General features: G+C 40.9%; 1 long non-coding RNA gene across 1 annotated transcript in view; it reads right to left on the bottom strand.

Moving 5' to 3' along the window:
* Window positions 1-2299, bottom strand: part of LOC123384562 — a 74107-nt gene extending 71808 nt beyond the window's left edge. The window contains exon 1 of the long non-coding RNA XR_006595842.1: window positions 813-2299. This is a non-coding gene — a long non-coding RNA (uncharacterized LOC123384562). The remainder of the gene's footprint in view (window positions 1-812) is intronic.
* Between the last annotated feature and the right edge of the window lie 14767 nt (window positions 2300-17066).

Genomic DNA, 17066 nt, shown 5'->3' with positions numbered 1-17066 from the left:
TTCTCCCTTTGTTGGGTCTCCCCATACACCTCCAGGTTAGGCAGGTGTACCACTTGGCTTCTCTGTCTCTGTTCCTTTTGTGGGAGTCCCTGGCCCCTGCTTCCTCCAGATAGGCATTTCCTGCCTGTTCCAAGCACCCTTTCCTAAACTTCTGCACTAGCAGCTGAGCAGATGCTTCCTCTGATCTTCCTGAAAGTCCCTCCACCTTTACAGTCCTGTCTTCTTCCCCAGATACATCCGCATCTCTCTCCCTGTCCCTGTCCCATCATATGGCTTTCAGGTAGCTAACACCTATATAGCACTTTTTGTATGCCAAGCACTGCTCTTTGCCCTTCACTTACATTAGCTCATTTGTCTTAACAACCCTACAAAGTAGGTATAATTAGTATCTTTCAACAGCAGATAAGCACACTGAGACACAACAATTCATTAATTTGCCCATATTAAGTTTCCACACTTGGTACGTCAGACAGCCAGATTCAAAACTAACCTGCTTGACTCCAGAGTCCACTCTTCAGCCCCCACACTCTAGTGCTCCCAAGGACCACTCCATCTTCCCTGGGATCTCTGCCTCACATCTCTGACTAACCTCCAACGTCAGAACAAGAACACATTTCCCCGTTTTCCTGACTTAAGAAATATCTACTAAGTTCCTCATTTTCTCCTTTTTTTTTTTTTTTTTTTTACCATCTCTCCTCTGGTAATCATCAGTTTTTTCTCTATAGTTAAGAATCTGTTGTCCCAGCACCGCCCCCCCCCCGCCCCCACCACGCTCCGGCCGCCCACACGCAGGCCGCCCCTTGCCCTAGCACCTGTCATGCCGCGTCTTCCTGAGGAAGCTCTGTCAGCCCGAGGATCGTCACCTGCTCCCCAGTGCCCTGCGATTTTCGCGTGGGCTTAGAGGCAGAGGGACAACAAAAAATGGCGAAGCAGAGTCAGACGGCACCTGAGGCAGAGGAGGCCAACATGGCCGACAAGTAGTGGGAACCATACTTCCCACGTCTCTCAAACAAAGAAGTGCAGAAGCCAAAGGATTTTGAACAACAGAGCCTGGGAGGAAAAGAGACTGAATCTACCAGGAAGAAAATGGGAAAGCTGGAAAAAAGATAGGTGGGTGATTGCGAACTGGGGGAGATAAAAAAAAAAAAAAGCCGCATGGGCACGGAGAGGAGGGACCCCCTCCCCCTTCTGCGGAGAGACAAAGGGAAGAGAAAGAGCGGCTAGGGAAGTGTAGGACCGTATCTGGACAGGAGAAAGACCTCGGACTGAGACTGAGAGGGATCCGATCTCTAATTGCGGGGCTTTCTTCGACTGGGCCGGCTCCCTGTTCGCACACCGGCAAGGGAGGGCGGGCAGGGGATGGGGGTAGCCATCCCTGGGTGTGGTGGTATGTCAGGGACTCAGTCCGAAGTTGGAGAAAGTAGTTCCCTCCTGGAGAGCGGTGGGATAGTACAAAGCCTGCCTGCGTCCGCCTCCCCCAGTGGCAGTGGCTGGACTGAGGGCGCAGTCTGCAGGAAGAAAAGGCGGCCGTCTCCCTGGGGTGCTGTGGAAAAAGACAAAGCCAGCCTGCGACCACCACCCCGGGGGCTCACGGCGGCAAGGGCAGTGGCTCAGTCCACAGTAGGAGAAGGCTGTCCTCCATGAAGTGCAGTGGCACAGACAAAGCCAGCTGGGACCACAAATCGGGCCACACTGAGAGGCGCTTTCCCAGCGCCACAGCGCATGGAGCAGGACTTTGAAACCTAGCCAAGCGCAGGGTCAGGGGAGTTGGTGGAGAGAGAAGGACCGCCCCGCCTGCGCCCACGGTACAGTGAGGAAGACTCAAACAGAATCCACCTGATCCGGCTCTGTGGAGAAGAGACTGAGGGATCACCATCTCCTCCCCCCTCCACACCACCAAGGCGGAGCCTCAGGCATCACTCCCGGGACCCAGAGTGGAGGTGGGTCCAGACTACACCAAACCGCGCCCCCTCACACTGGGTAACTGCGTATCCACGGAGCAACACAGACCGTGCAGAAAGCTCCTCCCGACCAGCACTGCAGCATTGCCTGGATTATCTCTAGGTCACTTCTGGATATAAAGATATATTCTCCGCCCCACCCCTTTTCTCCTCCTTATCTCTTCCCTCCCCTACGCTGGTTACAATGGTTATTGGTTTGTCTAAACAGACATATTTAACCCATTGTTTTGATACATGTTCTACACCTCCTTCTTTACACTCCTTTCTCTCTCTCTGGAATAATCAAGTCATATAGATTCTCTGGGGAACTTTATCTTCATTTCGTTTTCCCCTCCTCCTTCTTTATTTTCCTTTCTCTCTCTCTCTCTCTCTCTCTCTCTCTCTCTCTCTCTCTGGATTAAGCCTTTTAATCTCCCTGCAAAGTCAATGTTTATTTTTTTTCCCCCTGCTGCCCATTCCTGTCATTTCTGTCTTTGTATGTGCTCTTCCATCAGCACCGCCTCCACCCTCTTCTTTACATGTAGTCAGTGTTTGGGGGTTGTTTTTAGTCTTTAGTTTTTTGTTATTGTTTATTTGTTTGTGTTATTTGTTTGGGTGTTTGCATGTTTTTGTCTCCTGTTTGTCTGTTTTCCTTTCCTTTCCTTTACTCCAAGGAATAAATCAAAGAACACCTTGTGGAAGGTCCAAAATACCACTATGTGTAGAGTAATAAAATAACCAAAGTCACAACAACAGAGAGCAAGTAACAATCTCCCAAAAAACACCTCCTGAAGGGCCAGACCCTGGAAAGTGTATGACCTTCCTTTAATATAGCAGTGCTCACAGGTGCAGAGCACACAAGCTTTTAAAATGCATAAGGGACAGAAAGCTAGCCAAAATGATGAAATGGAAGAATTCTCCTCAAAAGAAATTCCAGGAAGTAGCAACAGCTAACGAATTGATCCAAACTGATTTAAGCAATATAACTGAACACAAATTTAGAATAATAGTCATAAAATTAATTGGTGGGCTTGGAAAAAAGCATAGAGGACATCAGAGAATCTATTGCTACAGAGATCAAGGGAATAAAAAAGTCATGATGAATTTAATAAAATGCTATAAATGAGGTGCAAAATAAAATGGAGGTGGCCATAGCACGGATTGAAGAGGCAGAGGAGAGACTAGGTGAATTAGAACATAAAATTATGGAAAAAAGAGGAAGCTGAGAAAAAGAGAGATAAAAAGAATCCAGGAGTATGAGGGGAGAATTGGAAAACTAAGTGATGCAATGAAACGCAACAATACCCGTATCATAGGAATTTTAGAAGAAGAGAGAGAGAAAGAGGCTGAAGGTATACTTGAACAAATCATAGCTGAGAACTTTCCTGATCTGGGGAAGGAAAAAGGCATTGAAATCCAAGAGGCACAGAGAACTCCCTTCATACGTAACTTGAATCGATCTTCTGCAAGACATATCATAGTGAAACTGGCAAAATACAAGGAAAAAGAGAAAAATCTTAAAGCAGCTAGGGATAAACAGGCCCTAACTTTAAAAGGTAGACCCTGAAGAGTAGTAGCACACCTACCTACTGAAACTTGGCAGGCCAGAAAGGAATGGCAGGAAATCTTCAATGTGATCAACAGGAAAAATATGCAGCCAAGAATCCTTTATCCAGCAAGTCTGTCATTCAGAATAGAAGGAGAGATACAGGTTTTCCCAAACAAACAAAAACTGAAGGAATTCATCACCACTAAACCAGCCCTACAAGAGATCCTAAGGGGGACTCTGTGAGTGAAATGTTGCAAGGACCACAAAGTACCAGAGACATCACTACAAGCATGAAATCTACAGATATCACAATGAATCTAACCACATATCTTTCAATAACAGCACTGAATGTGGGACGCCTTGGTGGCTCAGTCCGTTAAGCATCGAACTTTGGCTCAGGTCATGATCTCACAGTTCATGAGTTCAAGCCCTGCATCGGGCTCTGTGCTGACAGCTCAGAGCCTGGAGCCTGCTTTGTATTCTGTGTCTCCCTCTTTCTCTGCTCCTCCCCCGCTCATGCTCTGTCTCTCTCCTTCAAAAATAAATAAAAACAATAAAAATATTTATAAAAAAATAACACTGAATGTAAATGGACTAAATGCTTCAACAAAAAGACATAGGGTATCAGAATGGATAAAAAAAAACAAGACTCATCTATTTGCTGTCCACAAGAGACTCATTTTAGACCTGAGGACACCTTCAGATTGAAAGTGAGGGGATGGAGAACTATCTGTCATGCTACTGGAAGTCAAAGAAAGCTGGAGTAGCCATACTTATATCAGACAAACTAGACTTTAAAGGCTGTAACAAGAGACAAAGAAGGACATTATATAATAATTACAAGGTCTATCCATCAGGAAGAGCTAACCATTATAAATGTCTATGCACTGAATACGGGGGAGCTCCCAAATATATAAAACAATTAATCACAAACATAACCTTATTGATAAGAATGTGGTAATTGCAGGGGGCTTTTTTAAAAATGTTTATTTACTTTTGACAGAGAGAGAAAGACAGAGCATGAGCAGGGAGGGGCAGAGAAAGAGGGAGACATGGTATTCGAAGTAGGCTCCAAGCTCTGAGCTTTCCGCAAAGAGCCCGACACGGGGCTCAAACCCACAGACTGCGAGATCATGACCTGAGCCAAAGTCAGATGCTCAACAGACTGAGCCACTGAAGCGCCCCTGCAGGGGACTTAAATACTCCACTACAACAATGGATAGTTCATCTAGACAGAGAATCAATAAAGAAACAAGGGCCCTCAATGATACATTGGATCAGAGGAACTTGACAGATATATTTAGAATTCTGCATCCCAAAGCAACAGAATATACTTTCTTCTGCTCATGGAGTGCACATGGAACATTCTCCAAAATAGATCACATACTGGGTCACAAAACAGCCCTTAATAAGTATAAAAGAATTGAGATCTTACCATGCACACTTTCAGACCACAATGCTATGAAACTTGAAATCAACCACAGGAAAAAGTCTAGAAAACCTCCAAAAGCATGGAGGTTAAAGAACACCCTACTAAGGAATGAATGGGTCAACCAGGCAATTAGAGAAGAAATTAAAATTTATATGGAAACAAATGAAAATGAAAATACAACAATCCAAATGCTTTGGGATACAGAGAAGGCAGTCCTGAGAGGAAAATACATTGCACTCCAGGCCTATCTCAAGAAACAAGAAAAATCCCAAATACAAAATCTAAAAGCACACCTAAACGAAATAGAAGCAGAACAGCAAAGACGCCCCAACCCAGCAGAAGAAGAGAATAAAGATCAGAGCAGAAATAAACAATATAGAATCTAAAAAAACTGTAGAGCAGATCAATGAAACCAAGAGTTGGTTTTTGAAAAAATAAACAAAATTGATAAACCTCTAGCCATTCTTCTCAAAAAGAAAAGGGAGATGACCCAAATAGATAAAATCATGAATTAAAATGGAATTATTACAACCAATCCCTCAGAAATACAAGAAATTATCAGGGAATACTATGAAAAATTATATGCCAACAAACTGGACAACCTGGAAGAAATGCAAATCCCTAAACACCTACACACTTCCAAAACTCAAACGGGAAGAAACAGGAAATTTGAATCAAATAGAAAATTTGATTTCAAGTTTCATAGCATTGTGGTCTGAAGGTGTGCATGGTATGATCTCAATTCTTTAATACTTATTAAGGGCTGTTTTGTGACCCAGTATGTGATCTATCTTGGAGAATGTTCCATGTGCAGACTGTTGTCTGCAGACAACAGACTAGTGAAGAAATTGAATCAGTTATCAAAAATCTCCCAGCAAATAAGAGTCCAGGACCAATGGCTTCCCTGGGGAATTCTACCAGACATTTAAAGCAGAGATAATACCTATCCTTCTCAAGCTGTTCCAAAAAATAGGAAGGGAAGGAAAACTTCCAAACTCATTCTATGAAGCCAGCATGACTTTGATTCCCAAACCAGACAGAGACCCAGCAATAAAAGAGAACTACAGGCCAATATCCCTGATGAATATGGATGCAAAAATTGTCACCAAGATACTAGCAAATCAAATTCAACAGCATATAAAAAGAATTATTCACCATGATCAAATGGGATTCATTCCTGGGCTGCAGGGCTGGTTCACTATTCACAAATCAATCAATGTGATATATCACATTAATAAAGAAAAGAATCATATGATCCTGTCAATCAATGCAGAAAAGCATTTGACAAAATTTAGCATCCTTTCTTAATAAAAGCCCTCAAGAAAGTTGGGATAGAAGAAACATACTTAAACATCATAAAAGCCATTTATGAAAGCCCACAGCTAATATCATCCTCAATGGGGAAAAACTGAGAGCTTTCCTCCTCAGATCAGGAACACGACAGGGATGTCCACTCTCACCGCTGTTGTTTAACATAGTGTTGGAAGCTCTAGCATCAGCAATCAGACAACTGCATGAAATAAAAGACATCAAAATTGGCAAAGATGAAGTCAAGCTTTCACTTTTTGCAGATGACATGGAAAACCCAACAGATTCCACAAAAATTCTGCTAGAACTGATACATGAATTCAGCAAAGTCACAGGATACAAAATTAAAGTACAGAAATCAGTTGCATTTTTATACACCAATAATGAAGGAACAGAAAGACAAATAAAGAAACTGATCCCATTCACAATTGCACCAATAATCATAAAATACCTAGAAATAAACCTAACCAAGGATGTAAAAGATCTGTATGCTGAAAACTATAGAAAGCTGATGAATGAAATTGAAGAAGATACAAAGAAATGGAAAAACATTCCATGCTCATGGATTGGAAGAAAAAATATTTTCAAAATGTCAATACTACCCAATGCAATCTACACATTCAATGCAATCCCAATCAAAATTGCACCAGCATTCTTCTCAAAGCTACAACAAGCAACCCTAAAATTTGTATGGAACCACAAAAGACCCTGAATAGCCAAAGTAATATTGAAGAAGAAAACCAAAGAGGGAGGCATCAAAATCCCAGACTTTAGCCTCTACTACAAAGCTGTAATCATCAAGACAGTATGGTATTGGCACAAAAACAGACACATAGACCAATGGAATACAATAGAGATCCCAGTATTGGACCCACAAATGTATGGCCAACTAACCTTTGAAAAGCAGGAAAGAATATCCAGCGGAAAAAAGACAGTCTCTTTAACAAATGGTGCTGGGAGAACTGGACAGCATCATGCACAAGAATGAAACTAGACCACTTGCTTACACCATTCATAAAAATAAACTCAAAATGGATCAAGGACCTGAATGTGAGACAGGAAACCATCAAAACCCAGAGGAGAAAGCAAGAAAAACCTCTCTGACCTCAGCCGCAGCAATTTCTTACTCGACACATCTCCAAAGGCAAGGGAATTAAAAGCAAAAATGAACTATTGGGACCTCATCAAGATAAAAAGCTTCTGCACTGCAAGGGAAACAATCAACAAAACTAAAAGGCAACTGGCGGAATGGGAAAAGATATTTGCAAATGATGTACCAGACAAAGGGCTAGTATCCAAAATCTATAAAGAACTCACCAAACTCCACACATGAAAAACAAATAATGCAGTGAAGAAATGGGCAAAAGACATGAACAGACACTTTTCCAAAGAAGACATCCAGATGGCCAATAGGCACATGAAAAGATGCTCAATGTCACTCCTCATCATAGAGATACAAATCAAAACCACATTGAGATGTGACCTCACACCGGTCAGAGTGGATAAAATGAACAAATCAGGAGACTATAGATGCTGGAGAGGATGTGGAGAAACAGGAACCCTCTTGCACTGTTGGTGGGAATGCAAACTGGTGCAGCCGCTCTGTAAAACAGTGTGGAGGGTCCTCACTATGACCTAGCAATAGCACTGCTAGGAATTTACCCAAGGGATATAGGAGTGCTGATGCATAGGGGCACATGTAACCCAACGTTTATAGCAGCACTTTCAACAATAGCCAAATTATGGAAAGAGCCTAAGTATCCATCAACTGACGAATGGCTAAAGAAGATGTGGTTTATATATACAATGGAATACTACTTGGCAATGAGAAAGAATGAAATCTGGCCATTTATAGCAACATGGATGGAACTGGAGAGTATTATGCTAAGTGAAATAATTCTATGCCTGTGTTTCAGGCATAGAAACATAGATACCATATGTTTTCACTCATATGTGGATCCTGAGAAACTTAATGGAAGATCATGGGGGAGGTGAAGGAGGGAAAAAAGTTACAGAGAGGGAAGGAAGCAAACCATAAGAGATTCTTAAATACTGAGAACAAACTGAGGGTTGATGGGGGTGGGGGAGATGGGAAAGTGGGTGATGGACATTGAGGAGGGGACCTGTGTGGATGAGCACTGGGTGTTGTATGGAAGCCAATCTGACAATAAATTGTGTTTAATATATAAAAAAAAATAAAACAATGTACTATTGTATAAGAATGTATGACCAATTGGAAAAAAAAGTCTGTGTTATGTTTTGTCTCTCTCTCTTTCTTCCCTTTGCTCATTTGCTTTGTTTCTTAAATTCCATATATGAGTGTACTCATATGGTATTTGCCTTTCTCTGACTTATTTTGCTTAGCACAATCATCTCTAGCTCTAGCCATGTTTTGCAAATGGCAAGATTTCATTCTTTTTTTGGCTGAGTAACATTCCATTGTGTGTATTATATATCATATTAATATATATTATATATTATCTTAATATATATTATATGTTATATATTATATTAATAGTATATCATATTCCATATTATTATAATATACACACACATCTTTATCCATTCATCCGTCATCAGTCAATGGACTGATATGTGAATGTATGTGTGTGTGTATGTGTGTGTGTGTGTGTGTGTATACACACATGTATCTTGTTTATGAACACATCAATTGATGGACTGATATGCAAATTCAATAATCCCAGGATATAAAATCAATGTACAGAAATATGTTGCATTTTTATAAACTAATAATGAAGCAGCAGAAAGAAATTAAGGAATCAATTCCATTTACAATTGCACCAAAAACAATAAGATACCTAGGAATAAACCTAATCAAAAAGATGAAAGACTTGTACTCTGAAAACTATAAAACACTGATGAAAGAAACTGAAGATGATTCAAAGAAATGGAAAGACATTTCATGCTTATGGATTGGAAGAACAAATAGTTAAATGTCTATACTATCCCAAGCAGTCTACACATTTACTACAATTCCTATCAAAATAACATCAGTATTTTTCACAGAGCTAGAACAAACAATCTTAAAATTTGTATGGAACCACAAAAGACTCTGAATAGCCAAAGTATTCTTGAAAAAGAAAAGCAAAGCTGGAGGCATCACAATTATGGATTTCAGGTTATATTACAAAGCTCTAATGATCAACACAGTATGGTACTGGCATGAAAAAAGACACATAGATCATTGGATCAGAATAGAAAACACAGAAAATGAACCCACATCTATATGGTCAATTAATCTTCAACAAAGCAGGAAAGAATATCCAATGGGAAAAAGTCAGTCTCTTCAACAAATGGTATTAAGTTCCTCTCTCATGGTCAAAGGAGATGATGGCTAGAACATGAGCCTTGATGTGGCCTCATCAACCTTCTCTCTTGCCTACTGTCCTTGGATGCCTTTCAAGGGAGTAGTCAGGATTTTAATTTTACAAAATTTAATTTATTTAATTTTATTTCATTTTAATTTAATTAATTGTTTTAATTAAATTTGTTATTTAATTTTATAGAATTTTAATGGTTATGTATCACAATATGAAAGTGAAGCACTCACACTCACAGTAACGGTTATTATAAAGTACGAGTACAGCTGTTCTCCCATACATGACTTAAGAATTGAGGAGCTCACCTCAGGAAGAAATGGGCAGGGAAGACTTCTGAGAGGAAGTGTCCCAAAGCAGCTCTTCCAGGGCAGGACATAGGCTTGGTGACACGAGTTAAAGCAGTTGGAATGCAAATGCTCCAGTTGGGACACAGCACTGTACTGGCAAGGGGTCTGTGTTATGTTCACTTCTTGGGGTTGACAAGAGGAAAAGAGAAGCTTCACCCTCAGAGGAAACACAGGGAGCAGAAAGCCCATCTCAGGAAGAGAATTAAGAACTGTGCACCAGGCACAACAACACAAAGTAAGTTTCATCAAACTGCACAATGTGCCATGCTTGCATTACAAATGGTACTGAAACCATTCACCGGGCTGTGTGGCTGCCTTTAGGACAATGAGGAAACTGGGTCCCATGCTCCACTTGGCATGAAGGGAACAGAATCCCTCCAGTTAGAGAAGCTCTAAGAAGATAAGTAGCTAAGCACTGCCTCCTACTACAGGAAAGAAAAGAAGAACCCAGAAAACTAGTCCAGGGCTGAAAAGTGGGCTGAAAGCCTGTGGGAGGAAGGACCTTTGTGGGCTTCCTGGTAGCTTCTCTGAGGAAGGAGGATGTGATCGACTGGTCTTTAGAGGTTGTATGAGGATACATTTGTCCTTCACCAGGTGGTAAGACCAAATAAACCACAATGGGCCAAGATGCAGGCATGAGGAGGTACACAGACCTGCCCACCTGGAGCCAGGGTTCCTGCAGGAGAGCAGGAAGTAAAGTTAGAGAGTAGATTGAAGCAGAGGGGCAACACGCCTCCTCACGAGTTAAGGACAGGGAGGAGATGAGGACTTGGTGGCTGGGAGGCTGTGCCAACCCAACCAACTATGCCTGGACAGTCTTGTGATGTAGGGATAAAGAAATTCTCTGAAACACAATTTCCTTTCATGTATTAGGAAAGTTCATCTTTAAAAAATCCACTTTGTCTTAGTCAAAGTAAGAAAACGAAGGATAAATTCCTAGGGTGTAGCATAGTGACTAAGAACATGCTTTCCGTATTAGATTACCTGGATTCAAATCCTGACTCCATAAATGACTATGTGACCTGGAACAAATGATTTATTTTCCCTGTGCCTCGGGTTTGGCTTCTGCAAAAATTCTGGAGGTGATAACTCTCACCTTGATAAACAGTGTTAACATTAAATAAGACAGATAAGCTCTTAGAATGATGCTTGGTATATAATAAGCATTCATTAAATGTTAACTTTTATTATCATGTAAAAAGGAAAAGTCCCTGCAGAAGTGGGCCTCAACTTTAATGTGTAAGAACCTTCTCTAAATACAGATGTCAAGGGAGTCCAGATTCAACATGAGGAAACCTGCATTTTTAGTGCCACTCTGGGTGATACAGATGCAGCTGGTCTGAGAGTACTCTGTTAGGAACTCTACCCTCCAGGGCTACAGGTAGTGGTGGCAACTCCCTAGCCCAGATGAAAACCCACAGGCAATTTGCAAGGGCAAACCCAAAAAGAAGGAGCTGAAGGACCAACCCCAAAGGGAAGGAGCTGGAGACAGCAGTAGTGCTGCTCTTGTAGCCCAGAACATTTCCTTTAGACTTGTATGAGACCAGTTCTCCCAGTGCCTAGCAGAACATGGCCTTGCACAGAGCATCAGGAGTTTGACAAGGGCACCTCAGTACCATTACTACCCAGCATATCCCGTTATGAAAGAGGTTTTTGGTGAGGACTTCCCCTGATTTTACAATTTTTCTGTTCCTCCACTCTGAATGCTCTGCTTTTTAAAAGGGCTCAAAGATTTATGCTGTCCCACTTTGGAACTGACCCTCCATTCACAGGCTTGGGAAATTTTTGTGCAGCACATTATGAAGATGAAATGACAGAGTTTTCTTGAGCAGCAAGGCAACCCTCCAGATGTACCCTCCAGCTCCTCCAGAACACCAGGAACAGCCGTGGATTCCAAACAATAGTAGGCTGGGACCCAAAAATGCTCTTTGTGGACTTGGATCCTGCTAAGTCTCATCCCAGATTGAAGAAAATTCAGAATTGTGCCTAATAGTCTCCCTTGAAGCCATCCCACAATGTCCTAAGTAAGCATCTAGCCTCCCACTCATGTAGTATGACACAGCACTTGAGAATTGAAAGGGCATGAAGTACACATGGATTTGTTTCTTCGTGGGCTCAATGCTGGAATTACTTCCCTGAGAACCACATGCACAAAAAATGGTTTGCTGGGGGGAGGAGGTAGAGGCAGTGCACTAGCCCTTCATGCTAGAAGCCCCCTCAGCTAGAGTCACTTTCCATGTGTTCTTTCTTTTTTTTTTCCTTTTTTTTCCTTCTTTTTTTAATTTTTTTATTTAATTTATTTTTTATTTTTTTATATGAAATTTATAGACAAATTGGTTTCCATACAACACCCAGTGCTCATCCCAAAAGGTACCCTCCTCAATACCCATCACCCACCCTCTCCTCCCTCCCACCCCCCATCAACCCTCAGTTTGTTCTCAGTTTTTATTTTTTTATATATATATATATGAAATTTATTGACAAATTGGTTTCCATACAACACCCAGTGCTCATCCCAAAAGGTGCCCTCCTCAATACCCATCACCCACCCTCTCCTCCCTCCCACCCCCCATCAACCCTCAGTTTGTTCTCAGTTTTTAACAGTCTCTTATGCTTTGGCTCTCTCCCACTCTAACCTCTTTTTTTTTCCTTCCCCTCCCCCATGGGTTCCTGTTAAGTTTCTCAGGATCCACATAAGAGTGAAACCATATGGTATCTGTCTTTCTCTGTATGGCTTATTTCACTTAGCATCACACTCTCCAGTTCCATCCACGTTGCTACAAAAGGCCATATTTCATTTTTTCTCATTGCCACGTAATATTCCATTGTGTATATAAACCACAATTTCTTTATCCATTCATCAGTTGATGGACATTTAGGCTCTTTCCATAATTTGGCTATTGTTGAGAGTGCTGCTATGAACATTGGGGTACAAGTGGCCCTATGCATCGGTACTCCTGTATCCCTTGGATAAATTCCTAGCAGTGCTATTGCTGGGTCATAGGGTAGGTCTATTTTTAATTTTCTGAGGAACCTCCACACTGCTTTCCAGAGCGGCTGCACCAATTTGCATTCCCACCAACAGTGCAAGAGGGTTCCCGTTTCTCCACATCCTCTCCAGCATCTATAGTCTCCTGATTTGTTCATTTTGGCCACTCTGACTGGCATGAGGTGATATCTGAGTGTGGTTTTGATTTGTATTTCCCTGATAAGGAGCGACGCTGAACATCTTTTCATGTGCCTGTTGGCCATCCGGATGTCTTCTTTAGAGAAGTGTCTATTCATGTTTTCTGCCCATTTCTTCACTGGGTTATTTGTTTTTCGGGTGTGGAGTTTGGTGAGCTCTTTATAGATGTTGGATACTAGCCCTTTGTCCGATATGTCATTTGCAAACATCTTTTCCCATTCCGTTGGTTGCCTTTTAGTTTTGTTGGTTGTTTCCTTTGCTGTGCAGAAGCTTTTTATCTTCATAAGGTCCCAGTAATTCACTTTTGCTTTTAATTCCCTTGCCTTTGGGGATGTGTCAAGTAAGAGATTGCTACGGCTGAGGTCAGAGAGGTCTTTTCCTGCTTTCTCCTCTAAGGTTTTGATGGTTTCCTGTCTTACATTTAGGTCCTTTATCCATTTTGAGTTTATTTTTGTGAATGGTGTGAGAAAGTGGTCTAGTTTCAACCTTCTGCATGTTGCTGTCCAGTTCTCCCAGCACCATTTGTTAAAGAGGCTGTCTTTTTTCCATTGGATGTTCTTTCCTGCTTTGTCAAAGATGAGTTGGCCATACGTTTGTGGGTCTGGTTCTGGGGTTTCTATTCTATTCCATTGGTCTATGTGTCTGTTTTTGTGCCAATACCATGCTGTCTTGATGATGACAGCTTTGTAGTAGAGGCTAAAGTCTGGGATTGTGATGCCTCCGGCTTTGGTCTTCTTCTTCAAAATTCCTTTGACTATTCGGGGCCTTTTGTGGTTCCATATGAATTTTAGGATTGCTTGTTCTAGTTTCGAGAAGAATGCTGGTGCAATTTTGATTGGGATTGCATTGAATGTGTAGATAGCTTTGGGTAGTATTGACATTTTGACAATATTTATTTTTCCAATCCATGAGCAGGGAATGTCTTTCCATTTCTTTAAATCTTCTTCAATTTCCTTCATAAGCTTTCTATAGTTTTCAGCATACAGATCCTTTACATCTTTGGTTAAATTTATTCCTAGGTATTTTATGCTTCTTGGTGCAATTGTGAATGGGATCAGTTTCTTTATTTGTCTTTCTGTTGCTTCATTGTTAGTGTATAAGAATGCAACTGATTTCTGTACATTGATTTTGTATCCTGCAACTTTGCTGAATTCATGTATCAGTTCTAGCAGACTTTTGGTGGAGTCTATCGGATTTTCCATATATAATATCATGTCATCTGCAAAAAGTGAAAGCTTGACTTCATCTTTGCCAATTTTGATGCCTTTGATTTCCTTTTGTTGTCTGATTGCTGATGCTAGAACGTCCAGCACTATGTTAAACAGCAGCGGTGAGAGTGGGCATCCTTGTCGTATTCCTCATCTCAGGGAGAAAGCTCTCAGTTTTTCCCCGTTGAGGATGATGTTAGCTGTGGGCTTTTCATAAATGGCTTTTATGATCTTTAAGTATGTTCCTTCTATCCCGACTTTCTCAAGGGTTTTTATTAAGAAAGGGTGCTGGATTTTGTCAAAGGCCTTTTCTGCATCGATTGACAGGATCATGTGGTTCTTCTCTTTTTTTTTTTTGTTAATGTGATGTATCACGTTGATTGATTTGCGAATGTTGAACCAGCCCTGCATCCCAGGAATGAATCCCACTTGATCATGGTGAATAATTCTTTTTATATGCCATTGAATTCGATTTGCTAGTATCTTATTGAGAATTTTTGCATCCATATTCATCAGGGATATTGACCTGTAGTTCTCTTTTTTTACTGGGTCTCTGTCTGGTTTAGGAATCAAAGTAATACTGGCTTCATAGAATGAGTCTGGAAGTTTTCCTTCCCTTTCTATTTCTTGGAATAGCTTGAGAAGGATAGGTATTATCTCTGCTTTAAACGTCTGGTAGAACTCCCCTGGGAAGCCATCTGGTCCTGGACTCTTATTTGTTGGGAGATTTTTGATAACCGATTCAATTTCTTCGCTGGTTATGGGTCTGTTCAAGCTTTCTATTTCCTCCTGATTGAGTTTTGGAAGAGTGTGGGTGTTCAGGAATTTGTCCATTTCTTCCAGGTTGTCCAATTTGTTGGCATATAATTTTTCATAGTATTCCCTGATAATTGTTTGTATCTCTGAGGGATTGGTTGTAATAATTGCATTTTCATTCATGATTTTATCTATTTGGGTCATCTCCCTTTTCTTTTTGAGAAGCCTGGCTAGAGGTTTGTCAATTTTGTTTATTTTTTCAAAAAACCAACTCTTGGTTTCGTTGATCTGCTCTACAGTTTTTTTAGATTCTATATTGTTTATTTCTGCTCTAATATTTATTATTTCTCTTCTTCTGCTGGGTTTAGGCTGCCTTTGCTGTTCTGCTTCTAGTTCCTTTAGGTGTGCTGTTAGATTTTGTATTTGGGATGTTTCTTGTTTCTTGAGATAGGCCTGGATTGCAATGTATTTTCCTCTCAGGACTGCCTTCACTGCGTCCCAAAGCATTTGGATTGTTGTATTTTCATTTTCATTTGTTTCCATATATTTTTAAATGTCTTCTCTAATTGCCTGGTTGACCCATTCATTCTTGAGTAGGGTGTTCTTTAACCTCCATGCTTTTGGAGGTTTTCCAGACTTTTTTCTGTGGTTGATTTCAAGCTTCATAGCATTGTGGTCTGAAAGTATGCATGGTATAATTTCAATTCTTGTAAACTTATGAAGGGCTGTTTTGTGACCCAGTATATGATCTATCTTGGAGAATGTTCCATGTGCACTCGAGAAGAAAGTATATTCTGTTGCTTTGGGATGTAGAGTTCTAAATATATCTGTCAAGTCCATCTGATCCAATGTCTCATTCAGGGCCCTTGTTTCTTTATTGACCGTGTGTCTAGATGATCTATCCATTTCTGTAAGTGGAGTGTGTAAAGTCCCCTGCAATTACCACATTCTTATCAATAAGGTTGCTTATGTTTATGAGTAATTGTTTTATATATTTGGGGGCTCCGGTATTCAGTGCATAGACATTTATAATTGTTAGCTCTTCCTGATGGATAGACCCTGTAACTATTATATAATGTCCTTCTTCATCTCTTGTTACAGCCTTTAATTTAAAGTCTAGTTTGTCTGATATAAGTATGGCTACTCCAGCTTTCTTTTGGCTTCCAGTAGCATGATAAATAGTTCTCCATCCCCTCACTCTCAATCTAAAGGTGTCCTCAGGTCTAAAATGAGTCTCTTGTAGACAGCAAATAGTTGGGTCTTGTTTTTTTATCCATTCTGATACCCTATGTCTTTTGGTTGGCGCATTTAATCCATTTACATTCAGTGTTATTATAGAAAGATACGGGTTTAGAGTCATTGTGATGTCTGTATGTTTTATGCTTGTAGTGATGCCTCTGGTACTTTGTCTCACAGGGTCCCCCTCAGGATCTCTTGTAGGGCTGGTTTAGTGGTGACAAATTCCTTCAGTTTTTGTTTGTTTGGGAAGACCTTTATCTCTCCTTCTATTCTAAATGACAGACTTGCTGGGTAAAGGATTCCCGGCTGCATATTTTTTCTGTCTAGCACCCTGAAAATCTCATGCCAATCCTTTCTGGCCTGCCAAGTTTCAAAAGAGAGATCAGTCACGAGTCTTATAGGTCTCCCTTTATATGTGAGGGCACGTTTACCCCTTGCTGCTTTCAGAATTTTCTCTTTATCCTTGTATTTTGCCAGTTTCACTATGATATGTCATGCAGAAGATCGATTCAAGTTACGTCTGAAGGGAGTTCTCTGTGCCTCTTGGATTTCAATGCCTTTTTCCTTCCCCAGTTCAGGGAAGTTCTCAGCTATTATTTCTTCAAGTACCCCTTCAGCACCTTCCCCTCTCTCTTCCTCCTCTAGGATACCAATTATGCGTATATTATTTCTTTTTAGTGTATCACTTAGTTCTCTAATTTCCCCCTCATACTCCTGGATTTTTTTATCTCTCTTTTTCTCAGCTTCCTCTTTTTCCAT

The sequence above is a fragment of the Felis catus genome, chromosome A3 (genome assembly GCF_018350175.1).
Source record: "Felis catus isolate Fca126 chromosome A3, F.catus_Fca126_mat1.0, whole genome shotgun sequence".
In the NCBI taxonomy this organism is placed as follows: domain Eukaryota; kingdom Metazoa; phylum Chordata; class Mammalia; order Carnivora; family Felidae; genus Felis; species Felis catus.
Note: the sequence above shows the minus strand (reverse complement) of the source record. Positions and strands in the feature narration are given on the sequence as shown.